Raw genomic sequence first — 20,097 nt, forward strand, 5'->3', positions numbered from 1 at the left:
CTCTAGCCTGCTATACTGGAGAAGGGGGGAGGTCAAATCCAGCAGAAGGAAGTTTAGCTTTTGAGTGTGCCCTGGAAGGGGATATCAGACTCAGCACTCTTTCCATGTATCTTTTCCTTTACAAGATTTTTTTTTATTATTTTAATTATGTACATGCACAATGTACGTGCACAAACCCCGGGGATGTTAGATCTACTGGAGCTGGAGTTTCAGGCAACTGTATGCTTCCCAACATAGGAGCTGGACACTAACTCCAGCCCTCCTAAGAGCAGGGTTACTCAGCCACTAAACTGTCTTTCCAGCCGCCTATTTTTCTCTCTTGCTTTCTGGCTCCTGTGATATAAGCAGCTTCTTCTGCCATGTGTCCTCAGCATGATGTATGACCTGCATACATGTCCAAGATGCAACGGGGCCAATTATTAATCATACATAGGAATCCTTGAAATTATGAACTAATATAAACCTTCCATTTTATAAGTTGATGTCTGAAGTATTTTGTCATGGTGTTGGAAAGCTGGCTAGCTAGGATACTACGTCCAGATTTATTGCCGTTCAGAAGGCAAATGCTAAGTTGACTAGATCACATGAAGGCTTGGAAGGAGTGATCACTTCCCTTTTTTGAAACCAGAAACAGACTTGGAACCATAGACAGACAGGATTTCCCTAGGCTGAGACAATGTTGGAGAATCATGGAAGCTCAGTAAATACCTGTGGAATGAATAGGTTGCTATAGAGCTGTAAGTGGCTGGGGCTAAATCTCCACGGTAGTGCAATTTCCTGCAGCTGGGAGTGAAGAATTACTTACCAACTTTGTAATAAGCAGTGCACTCTGTCTCCATCTTTGTTAGGCAGCAGCTCTCCCAAGGTGGCTCCTGAGTTAGATAGATAATTCTCTGGTCTCTCTCTCTCTCTCTCTCTCTCTCTCTCTCTCTCTCTCTCTCTCTCTCTCTCCCCCTCATCAATCTATTTTCTCTTCCCTAAGTTACATTTTCTTAGTGTTTTGAGACTCGTCTGTTAGAATGCTTGGCCCATAGGGAGTGGCATTATTAGGAGGTGTGCCTTTCTTGGAGTGGGTGTGGCCTTGTTGGAGGAAGTAAATCACTGTAGGGCAGACTTTGAAGTCTCTTAGGCTCAAGCTACACCTACTGTGGTACACAGTTTCCTTCTGCTGCCTGTGGGTAAAGGTGTACAACTCTCAGTTCCTCCAGTGCCACGACTGCCTGGATGCTGTCAAGCTTCCAGCTGTGATGATAGCGGTCTAAACCTCTGAAACTGTAAGCCATTCCCAATTAAATGTTTTTCTTTATAAGAGTTCCAAGGTCATGGTGTCTCTTCACAGTAATGAAACCCTAAGACAGTGTGTTATGATTTTTCTCCCAGAATGTGTAGGGGCTTGTACTGATAAGATGGTGATGGTGGCAACATTTCAGGAAGAGAAAGCTTTGTGATGGACCGGAACCACAGTTCCTCCTTAGCGACTTCATTCTTTCTGTGGGAACCACACTGAGCAGTTTATCTCTCTGAAATCCTGAAGCAAATATGAAAGGATCACTCAGGAAGTGCCCCACAGTAGACAGAATAAATACTCTTGAATCTGTCTGGGAAGATTCCATTTGACATACAGCACTTAAAAGCAGCCACCCTGGGTTCATCTTTGTACATGGTGGATGGTATGTAAGGACTCGGCACAGTTTTGCTGGAGGTGACCCAGGTAGCTTGCACCTCTACTCTGTGAAGGCTAAAGCATTTGAAACTGCCTTAAAGAATATTGGCTCATGGAAAGTTAATAAGTTCATGGCAGAATGTTTCCTAAAAGTCATGGACACTAAGAAACAGTAAAAAAGCAAGGCTAATTCTGCAAGAGATTCTGAATCACTCAGGTGGGTTTTCTACATTGTAGTTGGGTTAGTAGTGTCAATTATGCACCTTTAAAGAAGAATTTACATGAAATGCCGTTTTAAAATATTCAATGCTTCCTGTTACCATTTGAGAAAATCAAAGGCCTCAAGGCATGATGGACCTCTCTTGTTTTAATCTGCCCAGTCCCCCAGTGGCCCTGGCTTTCAGAGGAGCACCTCCATGCTGATCTCCTTTCAAACCTCACATACAACTTTCTTAAGGCCAAAGGGTTGGTGCCCTGGAAGAAACAGCCAGCTGCTAAAGGACTCATGAGTGAACCCAGAGCCATCAGAATGTGAAGACCTCAGTGCACATCTGCCTGGGAGGTTTGGGGGTCATCATCAGACCTCTGGGAAAGGTTATATGCCACACAGTCTTTTGCTGACAGTCCCCCTTTAAGAGGTTCCTGTTTGCTGCTCTACACTCAGCAACCGTCCGTCCTTCTGTTCCTCTCCATCTCCCTTACTTCCTGCTCTCTCCGTCCTCACCTCAGTACTACTTTCCTTTTGTCTTCCTGACTTGGTATTTCGAATTGCTCTTTAGCCAAAGTATTTCTTCTGCCTTGCCTCTACCCCTGTAGTTGCTGTCTCCCAGTTCTAATTCCATGAGTACAGCAAGGACTTTGCTGCTAACCTGACTGGAGGCCTGGACCGCTGAGTCCCATTGTCAATATCCGCACCTTCTCCAGACTTCTCTCCTCCAGACCTTTTACTAAGAAGCAAAGAGAAGCTTCCTTTCTTTCTCCACCCACAGATTCACCAGTGGCATCCACCCAATCCTTCTGCAGGTCTAAGCTGCCAACTTTTTACTGCTTTAAATTATAATCTATTAATTGTGTGTTTGTGTTGTGTCATCTATAGGTTTGTAGGTATGTGTGTAGGACATTTGGGGGTCATGCATAGGTGTATGTGTGTCATGATTAGGTATGGGTTATGTGTAGGTTTTTTAGACAGAGACAGTGAAGTAAGAAGGGATGGATGGAGAGAAGGAGGGAGGGAGAGACAGAGAGACAGTATGGGTGTGCATAGGGTGCATACAGCATAGATATGAAGGGCAGAGATCACCTTCATGTGCAATCCACCTTTAGAAGAACAGTTATTTAATTGTGCATGGGCATGCGTGCTAGCACTCACATGCACATTTTCCACAAGGCATGTATGGCCGAGGATAACCCATAAAGCCAGCTCTCTGCTTCCATAACGTAGGTTCCAGGAAATGTCTTTACCTACAGAACTGTCTTTAGGCCCTTATCTTGCTTTTGAGAAAGGATCTCTTAATTTTGGACCTGGAGTTCACTGAGTAGTTCAGACTTAATAGCCAGTGAGCTGCAGGGATCCTGTCTCTCTCTCCCAGTCTCAGGCTGGGATTGCAAGTACAGGCCACCATGCCTGGCTGTTTCCGCGTGTGCTGGGGAGCAAAGTCAGGCCCTCCTCCTCCCTCCCACCCCTAGGATCACTTGTTTTTCTTAAGATATGGTTTGGTTATCTGTCCCAAGCTGGCCATAACCTCATGATTTCCTTTTCTTAGCCTCCTGAATGCTGGACTGCAGGTCTGTGCCATCATACCTCCACATTGGTTTTGCTTAACTGCATGGATTAGATGTTTATGTTTTAGCTAGTAAATTTTACTCACTGCCCCCTAACAGGGTCAAATATTTGGACAGTTCTAAGCTCTCTCTTCACCTCAAACTCTCCCCTTGGCCTCTCTTCTCCACCTGCTTGTCCTTTCCCTTCCTCAAGGATTTCTCACAACCCATCTGTCTTATACTGCTTTCTTGAGGTATGGCTGCCTCAGCAATCTCCAGAGCCCGTATGTAAATCCAATCCAAACTATCCCTGCCCAACTTCAGAAAAATCACATCCACTCGCAAAATGGTGTACAGGAAATAAGCTAAATTTTCAGTCCTCAAACACCATTCATTGAACCCAACTAGGAAGCCAGGATGATACGCAAGACCCTTGGCTTAAGATGCATAAGACAGTGTAACAATAATGCATGCTACTACATGTAGCTCAGGGTGAATGTGCGTGTCAAAAAGCAAAAGTTTGAGGTTAATTTTGAGGCAGGCTGTCATGTAGCTCAGGCTGGTCCAGGATGTACTATGTCAAGCTCCTGATCCTTTTGCCTCCACTTGACAAATCCAAAGATTACAGTATGCACCGCCACATCCAGCCTGACCATTTTACTTTCAGTGGGGCAGGGAGCTATCAAGGGGCCCACTTGAGGAAGAGCAAGAGAACTGTCATAGATCAGACTTATCACCACAGCTTGCCTCAGTAACTAAAGGACAGGGTCCAGGGCTGCTTGCAGACAACAAGTCCTCAGTCACTCAAATTGCTTCTGCTTGTAACCTGTGCAAATCCTCCCACATACAGAAATGCTATATAAATTATTGCAGACTGTTTTGTTTGGGGAACAATGAAAAGGAAAGAACATGTACATGCTTAGATCAGGTATATATATGTATATATGTATATATATATATATGTATATATATATATATGTATATATATATGTATATATATATAACTTATATATACTTATATAATACTTATATATACTTATACTTATTTTTCCATATATATACATATGTATATACATGTATGCACATATATACATATATGCATATACGCATATACACACATACACACATACACACATACACACATACACACATATACACATATACACATATACACATACACACATACACACATATACACATATACACCTATACACATATACACATATACACATATACACATATATATACATATATACATATATACATATATACATATACATATACACATATACACATATACACATATACACATATGCATATATGCATATATACATATACATATATACATATACATATACACATATACACATATACACATATACACATATACACATATACACATATACATATATATATACATATATACATATATATATATGTATATATGTATATGCATATGTGTATATACATATATATATAGATATATATGGAAAAAGTAAGTCTATATTCAGAGCTGGTAAAACCCACAGAACCTGCAGACATGCAAAGTGGAGTAGTGCCTGTGATACCATAGAACTGAGACATTCTACTACTATCTTGATTCCAAGTCACGCAGCTTAGTATTCTGTGGGGCACTTCTCTCTCCAAAAGGTGAACCGTTGTGATAGATAATGCAAGGGTTAGGGAGTGTTTGTCACAAGGAAGACTTCGTTTTCTAGCAGTCAAGGGCTTTATTTATCCACAGTAGGCCAGAAGTTAGTCACTGCTGCCTCCTCGAACAGCTGTTTCTTATTTCATTGTCACCGCAGAGTCAATCAAAAGAGAATAAGGAAGTTTATTATTTTGAATAGTTTCTTTAAACCTGAAAAAATCAGGAAATAAGCCTGCAGTCATAAAAATATATAAATTCAATCGAAGCACCTCAGTCAGGAAAAGTACCAGCCCTTGTAAGCTAAGCAAACTTAGCTGCAGTCACTACTTAGACATACCCCCCACTGAAGGACCCAATAGCATTATCAGGCTAGGCCATGGAGAGCCAAACTGAGCCTAGGTGTTCATGCAGCTCTGAGGGAGCAAGAGGAAAATGTGGACTGTGGCCAGCGCACAGCAAGGGACACCTCTTTGTATATATGACTCAGCAAGATGGCTACCGATCACACTTCCAGGCTACTTGAAATTAAAGCGTGTGTGTGTTGGGGGGGGGGGGAGTTCTAATAAACTTTCTTGGTTTTCACAATAAATTTCTGGTTATGCTGTCTTATTTAGGGTTTCTATTGCTGTGAAGAGACACCACGACCAAGGCAAATGGTTACAAAGGACATTTAATTGGAGCTGGCTTATTGGTTCTGAGGTTCAGTCCATCGTCATCATGGCGGGAAGCGTGGCAGCATCTAGGCAGGTGCGCGCTGGAGGAGTTGAGAGGTTTTTTACATCTTGTTCTGAGTGCAAACAGGAGAAGGCTGAGCATCCTCAGGCAGTTAGAGAGAGGATCTCAAAGCCCACCTTCACAATAATACACTTCCTCTAAAAGGCCACGCCCACTCCAACAAGGCCACACCTCCTAATAGCGCCACCCCCTGGGCTAAGAGTATTCAAACCACCACATACGCTTTTGCCAATAATATGAGATCTTCAAGGGAGTAGATTTTTCACTTTCTTAATATTAACACATACAATTCCTTAGGCATTAGCATCTGGAAAGGCGGTGACAGTACAGGAGTGAATGGGCTCGCAGACACTGCCTGTGTGCTGCAGTCACTTTGTTCTGTCTGAACCTCAGTTCCCCACCACCACCCTTCTCAGACTCCCTGCCCAGAGGATATCTACTTCATTACTGGTTTTATCCCATGAAGCGCATGCAACAGTTTCAAGAACAATAGTAACACTTTCAGTAATACAATTACTGGAAAGAGTTGAAGCTTTGTGCCATTTTTATTACTGTTATTTGTGGGTGTCTCTTTTTCCTCTCTCGTGCCCTAAGAGTATAACCGACATGTAGCCCCCTTTAGTCAATTCACATTTCCCTTATTTCTTTATTTCATTAGTTATTCCTCTTTTACTTATTTATGCTGTTGTTGGTGTTTTTTTTTTTTTTTTTGAGTAAGGGCCTCAAGTGGTCCAGGCTAGACCTTGAACTTCTGATCTTCCTCTTTCCATCTCCCAGATTCTGGGATTACCCACCACACATGTTAATTTTCATATTCCAAGGTCACTTGAAAAATTTCTTCCCTGAGTGGATTCGCCATCAACTTAATACAAAATTAGTTTAGCTCTCTTCTTAAAATATTAGCCACTTATTCTAACAATCTTTCCCCTTTGCATATAAAGAAGTCATTCTTCATTTCTCTCTATAGATGTATAGTATTCCCTTGTATAGGGATATCACAGCTGAGATTCATCTACTGAAGAACATGTGAATTCTTTCAGTAGTCTCGTGAAAACATCTGAGATCTGCCAGCGCATCTGTGTGGTGATTCAGCTGATGGAGCACTAAGTGATAAACACTCAATGAAGTATCTTCAAGCTGCAGAAGCAAAGCAGCAGTCATGTTTAAGGTGGAGCAATGGTCCTCTTTTTCCAGGTTCAAGGAAAAGAGCCTTTGGCTCTTGGCAAAAGTCATCGGTTGTCTCTTCCTGAAAACTCACTGAGCCATCATAGCAAAGAACATTTTTGGAAGTACACCATACGTGTCCCAGTGGAAATAAATTACTGTTAGTAGCACTCTGGACAGACATGGAACATTGCCACACATCAAGTGGAATCCATGTTATCTATGCACAAAGAAAAAAAAAAAAACTTAGACAAATTCTAAACTGATCTTAAAACTCCCCCAGAAGGCATGGCATTAGAGACAGTCACACAGTAAATGCATGCAGCTGTATTTCCTCTGACGTGAAAAACCTAGCAATGAGAGTTCCGTACTGGATGAAAAACTCCTGGATACTCAGTACAGTTTGTTTGCCACCAAGTGAACCAAAGGAGACAATTAGCATTAGACCTACTCTTGGAGGTTGAGCCTGGTCGCTACAAGTTCATGTGATGACTCTCCAATGAAGGAAAATGTAGGAAAAAAAAAATACAGCACTTTATAAGAATGTTGTTCTGATGGAGATAAATCAATATGTAGTCCAATTTTACACATTTTTTAAAATACATGCCTATGGGTATCTGTCTGTTTTTAGGTGAGTCAAGAATAAAGTGTCAGGGCTCTTGGAGCTGACATCAACATGTGACAGTGGATCAGAGAGGGGCTCAGAGCAATGCCATGCTCTTAACCACTGAGCCATCTCTCCAGCACCCTGCGTGTCCCACTTTTAAATTCAATTTTTAATTCCTTATGTACATTATCATAAGGCTTCACTGCAGCTTCTTTTATTTCCAAAAGCAAGGCACCATTTTGACCAACATCTGTGCAGCATAGGGTTCCTCCACAAATAATCCAGAAAATTCCCATGAAGCTCCATTTGAAAAAAGAGATGTCTGCCCAGGGGAGAAACCAGCTGTGTTTGGTGACTCCCTCGTGACATCTAAGAGTAATTCTTGCCAAGCGATTGTTACAAAAAAAGAAACCCCTGAAGTTACACTATTAAGCAGAAAACAAAACAAAGAATGTCATGGAAAATGTCAATACAGGTCATGGTTGGTCTGGGCCTTCAGTGTGGAACGTGCATGCGGAAAGGCAGAGTGGAAATCTTTGCTTCGCATCTTATGCAGAGCCGGACGCAGCCCCCCCCCCCCCCCCCCCCCCCCCCCCCCCCCCCCCCCCCCCCCCCCCCCCCGCCCGCCCTGCTCTTCAGACTGGCCGGTGTTGAACTTGGCAGGCTGCCTACTGCTTCAGCTCCCCAGGCCCCAGGCTCATTGTTCCAGGGCCACAGGCAGCATTTAAGACATACTGGGCCTATGTGACTGCTTAGCGTTCCCAGCACAGAAAAAGAAGCAGTCCTTATCTAACAGCAAGCTGAATGCACGTTAAAAGTCTTTAGAAGAGGCGGATTTTTTTTTTTTTTTTTTTTTTTAAACTTGTATTTTTGGCTGCTGAATTCCATTTGCCTTGGGGCTCTGGAAACAGAAACAGGATAAGTTCACTCAAAAGAAAAAGCCAAGCGTGGCCTTTGGTGGAATCCTGGAAGGTATTTAGAGCAAAGAAGTCCTTGTGTCTTAAAAGACTGGATGCCTCTTTGGTTTCCTGATTCAAGCTTTTTTTTTTTTTTAATTGCCAACCTTGGTAGCTATCAGTACTCGATACCAACCGACAGGGCCATGTGGATACTTTTCTATACTCTAAAGCCATCTCAAACACAAGAAAGTGTGGCTTATTTTTATTCAGTCAAAAGGGAGAGAGGGCCTTTTCCACTCTCCATTCTCTCCCAGGCGCTATATTAAAGTCATGTGGTTGGATGCTGATGAAGCCTTCCCTCAGGCCAAAACAGTGCCAGACATGGCAGCACAGGATTTGAGGCCAGCCTGGGCAATATCCAGCCTGCCTTGGTGCACTCTGAGGGATCCTGTTGGTGCCACAGGGGCTTCCTGCTCTGCAGACCTTAGCAGGCTCTTTGGATGGCTTACCCACTCTCCACACGCCCTCCACCTGCACTCCCAGACCACAGCTGGTAGTTCCCCCAGGCCAGAGGTACGGCTGACTCTCCATCTCTTTGGTGTCCCTCTGACTCGTCCTGGAGAGCCAGGTTTCAGAAGAGTGCCTTGGTGTTTGTTGAATTGCAGAAGGGGTCCTAGCTACCTACCTCCACCAACCCCCACACTCGGATGCAGTCCGCTGGCCCTCAACGCTGCTTCCCCTTCCTTTCCTCTCTTGCTTTTGTTTGTTCCAGGCGCCAGGATCCTACTGCAGAGTCAGAAAGCAAGGTCTTGTCACTCAAATGTCTTGTCCTAGTGTTGTCTTCTTGATTTTCTCTCCAGCCTTGCTACATATGTTTCTAAAGCAGTATGTCCTAAAGAAACAACGTTCCCCGACCTCAGTAAACATTGCTCCTTTAGGACATACTGCTTTAGAAACATATGTAGCAAGGCTGGAGGTCAGACTGAATGGGTGCAGCTTAGGGTGTCACCTTTGCCAATGACTTTTCTCCCAGGCTCGACCATCAGCCGATTTTAAGTTTTTATACTAAAGCCACTCTAAAAGCCACAGGCTTCAAAGGCATGAGCTACTTCGAACTTGTCCTGAAACGAATGAAAAGGCAGATCTGACGTCCAGTCCCTGCCACAGATATTCTTCATTCTATTTGCTTACAGCATTATACTTGAGATCCACTTGTCTCTGAACGCCTGGATCTCTCTCTCTCTCTCTCTCTCTCTCTCTCTCTCTCTCTCTCTCTCTCTCTCTCTCTCTCTCTCTCTCTCTCTCTGTTTTTCTTCCTTCAGTTTTAAGTGCAAAGGATCTTTAGAGCTAAAGACCCCTGTGCGTTACCCGATTTGCTGGCCCGGAGGTTGGCTCCACCCCTCACAATCAGCTTAACGTGCCTTACCAAAAGGAGACCCTGTTGAGGTCTGTAAAAGGAAAACGACTTCTTCCTAGCCCAGAAAGTGGAATCTAAGGTTACCACTCACCCTGCCTGAAGACATAACAAGGAAATACTACTGTCCCTTTCTGTAGGAACTAGTCCACTCTGCCTGCCAGTCACATGGCCAGAGGGCCACCCCTCAGAAAAGCTGATTCACCTGAAGACCTGCTAAAGGCAGTAGGAGGGTGCTGGTGGCGTTCGTTAATTATCCTCTTAATGCGATAATCAGAAGCCCCTCCCTTATTCAGTTGCTTGCAAATCCTCGGTGCTAAGCTTGCCTGCTTTCCAGGGTGCTGACTCAGAAATGAATTTTCCCTTCCCTTCCTTTTTATTCCTTCTCTGAATACTGAGCCAAATCCAAAGCTTTTGACCCTGAGCTGTGCTCTCTCACGATCTTTTCTGATGACCCAGAACCCTTTCCACATCTGTTTGATGACTTCTGCTTATGTGGACTCTACCTGAAAAAACATCTGCCTTCCTTTTGTCCGTTTCCCTCCTTCCCACTGCTGCCATCCACGCCTTGACTGTCCTGTTAGTTTTCTCTCAAAATCGAGTAAAAATGGTTCTCAAGCTTCCTTCTGAGTCCATACTTAAGTTAATGGAATTAGGAGTTCACAAAAGAGACCCCCAATTGCCTGTCTGCTGGATAAAAGCCACCGGAGAAACTCTAAGCATTATTCCAGAAGTAAACCAGAAATTCCCAGCCCCATTCCATACTAGCTTTGAATAATGGTAATAAATAAATATCAGAGTGTAGTTACTCTCCCTGGGCCCTCCCCACTCCATGACCATCTCAGGGAACGCCCTGTTCCTATCTCTCCTCATTTGAAGACTTCCCTTACTTGGCTGTATCTAGGGTACCTGGCCTCTTGTTCAGGGTATCTGTGTGCTCTCAAGCATTCTCAAGCCTGTCTATGTAGTCTGCCTATGTTTATTCGGTCAGGCTTTCTCACAGCATGGAGGCTTCAAGACCTCAGATTGCAGAGAAATTGAAAAAATGTAAGATGTTCTAGTAAGCAAAGTAGACAACGTTTTTTTCTGTCTTGTCTTAGAATTAACCTAATATTAATTCTACTATACTTTATTGAACAAAACAGAGGCTCTTGGTTGTTTTGAGAGAGAGAGAGAGAGAGAGAGAGAGAGAGAGAGAGAGAGAGAATACAAACATGAGCCCTTCCTCTTCTCCATGAGAACATAAATCTGAACAGATACTAAAACAGTTACTGACTCTCTACCATCTCACCCTGATCTTTTCTGGTTCTTCTAGGTGACCCATCCTGGGCTTTCCCTCAAATATAAGTTCTTTCGGTATTGGAAATGTCAATAGTTAAACAAGTAGTCTTTGAAGAGAGCCTCTGAAGGAACCACCCCGATGATCCAGTAATCATGCAGTCCCCTCCCACAGTAGATCCGGGCTACTACATAGAGGAAGTTGAGGATGTGTGGTTTCTAAGGCTAGCACTCAATACGCCTGACACATGCATCTGGGCTTCGGGAATGTTTATTCTGAGACCATGCTAGATGAACAGGCAGGCAGAAGCTAGCTTCACAGTGGGGCTGCTGCACAGAGTAAAACATCTGGCCAACAAACAGAAGTTTCCACCAGGCCTGCCCCGAGTAGTTGAACATATAAGTGATGTCACCATCTCTGACTCTGTCTGGTGGAGCACTAAAACAACTCCAGCCACCAGGCACTGTGACTGCATTTCACAGTCCAGGTGAGAACCACTTGCCTGACTGATCCGGTTAAGCCCTGGGACCTCAAGAGATGGAAATAAATCATTATTTAAGTCTCTAAATTCTTCCTGATTTGTTTGTGCAGTTCAAACTGCAGTCTCTTCAGCTGTCCTCTCCCCAGCATGTCTCTGTCCTCTGGTTCTCGTGAACTGGTCTTCAGTTTTCAATGCTGGTTGTTGAGCACAGACTCTTACATTTAGGAGATTGTTCTTGGAGGTGATATAAGATATTGCCCATAGTCATCTAGAAAAGAAATCAATGTAGAGACAGTGGGAGAAAGAGTGTGAAAACTCAAGACAGATGGAGTTGTTCTGCCTGGAGTGCATTGTCCTGAAGACAGAGAGATGCTCAACTGGACCTGAATGCCAAGTGGCTGTTTGTTAATTTGATTTGTAGAAACAGAAAACTACAAAACATTGTAGAGAAAAAACTAATATAGCTAAGATTCTGTTTCCTGAAAATTAATCTGGGGACTGGAGGTGCAGTTCAGTGGCAGAGTGTGCTTGGCTGACATGAGGAACTGGGGACGGTCCCCAGCACACATGAACACTCATTTGAATGTGATGTTCATTGAGTTGTGTTTGAGTGACATCTAGCCTCATGGATGGAGGTTATCAACATGGATGGGAACCGTAATGACGAAAGAATGGTGGCAATCCCGGTGAAAAGCGAAAGATCCTAGAACCCAGCTGTCACGATGGGAAAGGCTGAAAAAGCAGACATGCCCAGGGGTTGATATGACTCAGAAACATACATATGTGTATATCAGATTCTATTGCAAAACTCCCTCCCTTGATCATGTGTAAACAAAATAATAATTCCACAGAATGCTTTAAAAAGACACACACCTTTGGGAAAAGGTTTAAATTGAATCTACGATCTTGGGTACATGGGCTTAGCAATTTCTCTTTGGAGCATTTACAGTCATTTCTGGGATTTGTTTTGGCTTTATTCTCTTGAGACAAGGTCATTCAGTGTGGCTCAGGCTTTCGTGGACCTCACTATGCAAAATACACTGTGATTGTCTGGGACTTTCTTTTTTAATGTAGACTTGTTTTTATTAACAATTTGTGATGGTTTCTTTGGTTACCAAAAGTAATTCTAATGCTGGTTGAATTTAACAGACACATACACACTCTTTAACCTCATCTTGCAACACTTAGTGACCTACCTCATTCACTCTCAGCAGTCAATGTAAAAAAGAAACAAAAGTAAATATACATACCATGATATACCATGACATACCATGATATATCATGACATACCATGACATACCATGACATACCATGACATACCATGACATACCATGACATGTTTTCACAAGTGCCAATTTTACTATTTGTGGGCAGCACATTTAACAGTCAAATACATTTAAATGATGTCTAGGTGACTGCACCACATCTGTACTGACACCTAGATAACCAGCCCAGTTAGAACCAGCCGACTCTCCCTTACATCACCCCTTGCTTTGATCACATCTGGTGAAAGGATGGGCGCCTGCTGGCCACATGGAAATATATTAAAGCCAAATCTCCTGATATCCATTTCCAAAGGTTCCCTTCGGGTGGATTGAGATTTTGGTTACAAAGCAAGCCCAAGTTTGTGGCTGTCAATATTAAAGTTCTTCTGGCCTCTGTCTCCCAAGTGCTGGAATTACAGGAGTGAGCCTCCTTGTGTGGTACTACAGTCATTTCCAATATACTCACATTCCTTTTTAACTGTCTTACTTATCCATCCCTGTAGCACAGTGGTTCCAGCCTTCCTAATGCTAGGACACTTTCATACAGTTCTTCATATTGTGGTGACCCTCAGCTGTAAAATTATTTTCATTGCTACTTCATAACTATAATTTTGCTACCGTAATGAATCATAATATAAATATCTGATATACAAGATATCTGATATGCGATCCCCGTGAAAGAATTGTTTGACCCCAAAGGATTTGAGATCCACAGCTTGAGAATCTCCCTGTAGTGTGTGAGGGCCAGAAGCTTGAGTAAACAATCCTGGGAAACTGCCATTGCTGGTTTTAAAAGCTCCCAGAGGCTGACCGAGAAACTGTGGGGGTTTTTTAATGTATGTGCTCCCTCTAGTGGTCAAAGCAGGCTTTTACAATTTCTCCACTATGTTCTGTGTTTTATATTGAAATGATTTTAATGAATTAACTTTAATGTATTTGCACTTTAGCATGTTCTCTTCCTTGCTACCGAATAGACTCCATGAAATTTGTGATGAGCCTCAAATGCTATTATTGTCATAATTTGTAATTATCAGTTTTCAGTCGTGTTTATTGAGTTTCAGAGTACGCCAAAATGTAATTATCACCTAGTATGTATGAACTAATTTATGATGACGGTTCCAAAAAAGTGAGGTGATTAGTTTTCACTATAAAGTGTGTTCATTGATGAATTCACAGGCTTTTAAAAACGGTTTTTAAAATGTGAATGTTTCACCACAATCCCATCATGCCTTGCAAGAAGAAGTCACCCTAGGCACAGCCCTGTAAAGTCACCTGCAAGGTTGCATCTGTCTTAGCTGGTGTTTTATTGTTGTGAAGAAACTCCATGACCAAAATTAAATGTTTATAAAGAAAAACGTTTAATTGAGGGGGACTTACAGTTCAGAGGTTTAGTCCATTATGGTCATGGTGTGAAACACGGTGGTGTGTAGGCAGACAAGGTGCTGGGGAAGAAACCGAGGGAATTCTACATCTGGATCAGGCAGCAGGAAGAGACAGAGAGTGAGTGAGCCCCTGGTACTGGCTGGAGCTTCTGAAACATCAAGGTTCACCCCCCCCAAACCCACCCCCCATGACACACTTCCAGTTAGGCCATACCTACTCCAACAAGGCCCTAATCATTTCAAATAATGCCACTCACTATGAGCCCTGGGAGCCATTTTCATTCAAATCACCATAACTTCTAAGACTGGGGCAGGCTTTGCAGGGGAGGAAGGAGTGAAAGGAAAGATCAAAGTTGTGAGCCATGCTGTCAGGCTCCATCTTTTAGTAAAGGCAATGCCTACAATGAAGAGCAGAGCTAACAAAATGTGTGGAGGCCAAATGGCTCCCTAAGAGCCCTTAAGCCACATTATGTGTGTGGCACACAGGACTAGAGGAACAGTTTGACACTGTGAATGCCCAACAACACCGGGAAGGGCAAGAAGCACAACACGGACACCTCAGAGTGGTGTCTGAGTGTTTGATCTTCTCTGCCTCCAAGATGGCTGTCAAGTTGTGCTTTGTTATCAGGGTACTCTGAAGAATATTCTAAACTTCACTGCTTGCCTGCATAATTTAGCTTATTCTTTATTGGCATGAACCCTCTTTAACTTTGTATATTATTTTATTCGGTATTCTAGTTCAACATTTCTAATTTAGTAAATACTCTTTTTCTTTAAATAGAAAAATAACATGTTGTGAGATTAGAAAACAAAAAGGATCAAAATAATTCCAAAGATAACTTTCAATTATTCTTTGTCTTTAAGCCCAGGCTGACCTTAAAACCAGGACAATCATGTTGCCTCAAGCTCCTGAATTATAAGCATGCAGTATACACCTAGCCAGTGGTTGTAATTTTTTTTTTTTTTCGAGATAGGGTTTTTCTGTGTAGCCCTGGCTGTCCTGGAGTTCACTCAGTAGACCAGGCTGGCCTCTAACTTAGAAATCTACCTGCCTCTGCCTCCCAAGTGCTGGGGTTAAAGGCGTGCGCCACCACTGCCCGGTGTCCTGCAACTTTCAACCAAGCCAGAAGTATTCTATAAATGAAAAGGGTCTCAGAGTAGATGTTTTACAAGTGTTTTAAGGAGTCTTGTTTCCTTAGGCCTGAACTTGCTGACTGAAAAGCCATTTAACAGAGTATTTTTCTTTTCTTCTTTCCTTCCTAGTTGGTGCCAAGACTGGTTCCAGTGGCCATCAAACTTCTTCCCTGGGATACTTTGGTTGAGTCTTGGGTAGATTGTGCCTTCACATGAAGTTTCTCAAATGAAACTGAATTAATCATTTTAACACATTCACTTACTTACCATGCATGTACGTGTGTGTGTGTGTGTGTGTGTGTGTGTGTGTGTGTATGTATGCCATGTGCCATGATGTGTGTGTCAGATAGCAACTTGAGGGAGTTGCTCTCTCTTTCCAACATGTGAGTTCTCTTTCAGACATTGAACCCAGGTTGTCAGACTTGGCTGCAAGCCTCTTTCTCCATCTTTCTGGACCCTTCTTCTTTGAATTTTACAGTCATTTAATTATCTAAGTGGGTAATCATGTGAGATGATGAAAGGACAGGGCAATGTCCTTAACTGTGTAGCAGGCATTTATTCCTCTCCTTTTCTAAAGTATCTTTTCTAAAGGTACATAAAAAAAAGTCTTGGCACAGCAGAATTCTGTTCAAAAAAATACTGCTAAAAACTTTCTGTTAACTGAACTATTTTCAGAAACAAACAGTTAGGAGACAGACAGCAGGTATTCCTTACTCAATGGGGAAGGTTTCTCGTATTTCCCCTGTTGAATATGGCAACAGTTATTTTTTTTTTAATCAGATAAACTCCTCCAGTAAAACTATAGTCGGCTTCTCTCTTCTCATTATTTATTTGGAAAAATACAAAGGCATTTCTATAGCGATTCCTTCCAAGTTAATCACCAGCATAAAGATATTCTTGCTGATACTCTGTCTCCTTAATGGCTGACATTAATAAAGTTAAAATAATCTACTTTATCAAGTGTTCTATTCATCAGTTCTAAATTAGGATGTCTGACAACTCATTAATAAGGAATTCAATTTGTAGATGTTTGTGTGTAAACTCTTTCCTTGATTTCAGTACTATGTTATCACTGTATAGGGGAGAAACGGGAATAGATTTCGCTGGAAAAAAAGGTGCCTTTCTTTTCCCAAATCCTCAAAGCAATGGAAAGGTGTGGGCTTTTCATTTTGAGCCAGACATCTAAGTTTGTGGCAGAAATTTCCTGCCCATTGTTTTTGCTGTGGAGCTCCGTCATTGGCTAGAGAAGAGGTAGGCGGGGCTAGGAGTTGGGAGGGAGCTCTGTCATTGGATAGGGAAGAGGGAGGTGGAGCTAGGAGTTGGGAGGCTAGGGAGAGGGAGGAAGAGAAGCAAGAAGGCAGGAGATGTTACCCTTGTGTCTCTAGCAGTTATTTATATCAAGGTTAGGTAATTGGATAACAATTCTAATTGTGATGGCCTCTTGTGTATTGAGTATTTGCTAATATATAAATCTATTTGGTTAATCTTGAAGCATTAAGAATCTTTTTTTTTTTCATTTATTTTTTATTGGATATTTTATTTACATTTCAGTTGTTATCCCCTTACCCCATTTCCCACCCAACCACCCAGGAGCCCCCCCATCCCATCCCCCCTCCTCCTGCTTCTCTGAGGATGTGCCCCCACCCACCCATTCTCACCTCCCCACTTTCGAATTCCCCCACACTGGGGCATCCAGACTTCATGGGACCAAGGATCTCCTCTCCCATCTATGCCCAACCAAGCCATCCTCCCCTACATATACAGCTGGATCCATGGGTCCCTCCCTACATGCTCCCAGGCTGGTGTTTTAGACCCTGGGAGCTCTGGTTGGTTTGTATTGTTGCTCACCCCATGGGGCCACAAGCCCTTTTAGCTCCTTCAGTCTTCTCTCTAACTCTTCCATTGGGGACCCCATGATCAGTTTGATGGTTAGCTGTGAGCATCTACCTCTGTATATGTCAGGTTCTGGCAGACCTCTAAGTAGACAGCTACATCGGGCTCCTGTCAGAATGCACTTCCTGACATCTACATCAGCGTCTATCTTTGGTGACTGCACATGGGATGGACACCCAAGTGGAAAGACTCCCTCTTCTGCCCCTCACTTGGTCCCTTTGAGCATTAAGAGTCTTAATTAACTAAGTTAATTGTTATGCTCCCTGTAAGATTTTCCCTCTTAAAAAATATTTATACACACACACACACACACACTCACGCCTTTGTAGAAAGCCAGAAAAGTATGCCTAAGTACCTGATATTGGGTGTGAGCTGCCCAACATGGAGGCCAGGAACTAAGCCCTGGTTTTGGGAAGATCAGCAAGCACTTCTAACCACTGGGCCATTCTCCAGCTGCCTTGCCTTTCATATTTGGAGATTTGTTGAACTTCTTGGGTGTGAGGACTTATGGTTCTCATAACTTCAACAATATATCTTCAGTTATTTTTCTCTTTTCTTTCCTTTCCTTTCTTTTGGGAATCAGAATCAAAATTATTAAGCCCATGGCTGCACAAAGCACAGTGATTTTTCACTCTCTCCTTTTTTCATTCCAGATAGTATCTCTTTAGGATACATACTGAGTAGCTTCAATTGCTATGCTATTGTATTAGTTGGGCAGGGTTCTCTAGAAGAACAGGACAGAATGAATGAATCTATGTAGAGATATAGGAAGGGGTTTATTAGAATGGCTTATTAAGCTGTGGTCCAACTAGTTGAATATTACTGGCTCCTAACAGAAAGTATAAGAATTGTTCATCTATCTTCAGTATACATTAGAATCCTAAAGAAGTTGGCTCTAATACCACTGAATGAATGGAGATGCCAATCAGAGTGACACCATGAAGGCAGAGAGAGAGACTTCTGTCCTCCACATAGTTTATATAGACTGCTAATAAAAGGTATGGCCCAGATTAAAGGTGAATCTTCCCACTTCAAAAGAACTGAATTAAACGTAGGTCTTCCCACTTCAAATGATTTAATTAATAAAAATTCTTCACAGGTGTACTCAGGTTCTTGGATTTCATTCCAGATGTAGTCAAGAACCAACTTCGCAGTCATCAAATACAATAATCTTCTCTTCTGCGGTCTACAACCTGTTCTTAGTCTGTATGCTTTTTTCTCAGATAAGTTTTTCCTCTTCTGAAGGTCTATTTGAGCCGTCTTTATTTCTTTGATGCCATGTTCAATTCTTCCTGTACTTGCTTAACCTGGGAACCATAGTTATCATTCTCTCCCAAAATTCTTATTTATGCATGCATTTATCATCTTCATTGTAATTTATCAGTCTCTCTCTTTTGACTACTTTTTCCTACTTATTTTGGCTTGTTATTCTTCTGCTTCTCATATCTTAAATTTTATGTAGTTAGAAGCTATAGTTTTGTGAATAATTTTAAAATTTCTTTGAGATGCCACTAACTTAGGGCAATAGCTTAACTTCCCATGCTTGGCTGTTGGGTTTGTTGCATGAGATCAGAACAGCTATTAGTGGGTGCTGTTATTCTGACAAATCTACATATCAGTGCATGTATTGTGTGGTTTTCTAGTTCAGTGGGAGAATAATGAACTATCTCCAGCTTCAATTGAACATCAAGAATTTTTCCTTTTCCTTTTGGATGATTCTCTTCCAATCTCGTTTTTTTTTTTTTTTTTTTTTCTTGCTTGTTGTTGTTGAGGTCCAGGAGTCACCTCACAAACCACAGGAACATTGATCTCAGTCAGACAGGGATAGTCTGTGCATACACCCCAGGACTGATTGATCAGAACCATGGTCCAGACTTGGAAGCTAAACCATAGCATTAAGTCAAGATCCTATAGGACATTTAAAGCCTGATACCTACAAACATCTTTGTCAAGTTTTTCACTGATTAAGATTTAGGGATAGGGTATTTCCTTAGGAACATGTCTTTGTTGTACACTTACCCTGCTCCCATTGGATGGAGTATTCAACTGGCAGGGACTTGTTTGTCTAAAATTCATGACTTAACTCATCAAACAGGATGGCACTTGTCTTGTTTAACATTCATGTCTTAACTTGCTAACCAGGATGTCAGTTACTTATGTACATGTCTCTTTCTGCCCAGTGGGATGTCAGTTCCTGGGTAAGTCTTAGGAACTTAAACTTTATTCAACCTCTACTCAAAATGAAAGTCTTATTCCAAATAATTCTTATTTCAATGCAGCTGTCTCTCTTATGTTGTTGTTGGGGTCCAGGAGTCACCTCACAAAACACAGGAATACTGATCTCAGTCATACAGAGATAGTCTGAGCATACACCACAGGACTGATTGATCAGGGCTATGGTCCAGACTTGAAAGCTGGACAATGATATTGAGGCATCTCAGGGGCAGCTTATAAAAGCAAATACCATAGTAGCTCATACACAGGTGGAAGAAGTGCTGCTTGGTGGTTGCTTCAAGCTTATGACTAACTATACAAAGCAGTTCTGACTTCTTTTGTGATTGGTCTTTAAGAGCACAGAATATAACAGAATATGCAATAGACTTGGGCTTGAGAAAGTTTCTTAGTAACAGCAGTAACAACATATGAGAAAGTTTTCTTATAATATTAGTAACAATGTAAAATGGCAGGCCAGACAGGTAATAGTTACCTAGGCCTTAACATTCTACCTAGGTCTTAACAGATGTTGTTCCTTTGGTTTTTTGGTTGGTT

The sequence above is a fragment of the Arvicanthis niloticus genome, chromosome 20, assembly GCF_011762505.2.
Source record: "Arvicanthis niloticus isolate mArvNil1 chromosome 20, mArvNil1.pat.X, whole genome shotgun sequence".
Lineage (NCBI taxonomy): Eukaryota > Metazoa > Chordata > Mammalia > Rodentia > Muridae > Arvicanthis > Arvicanthis niloticus.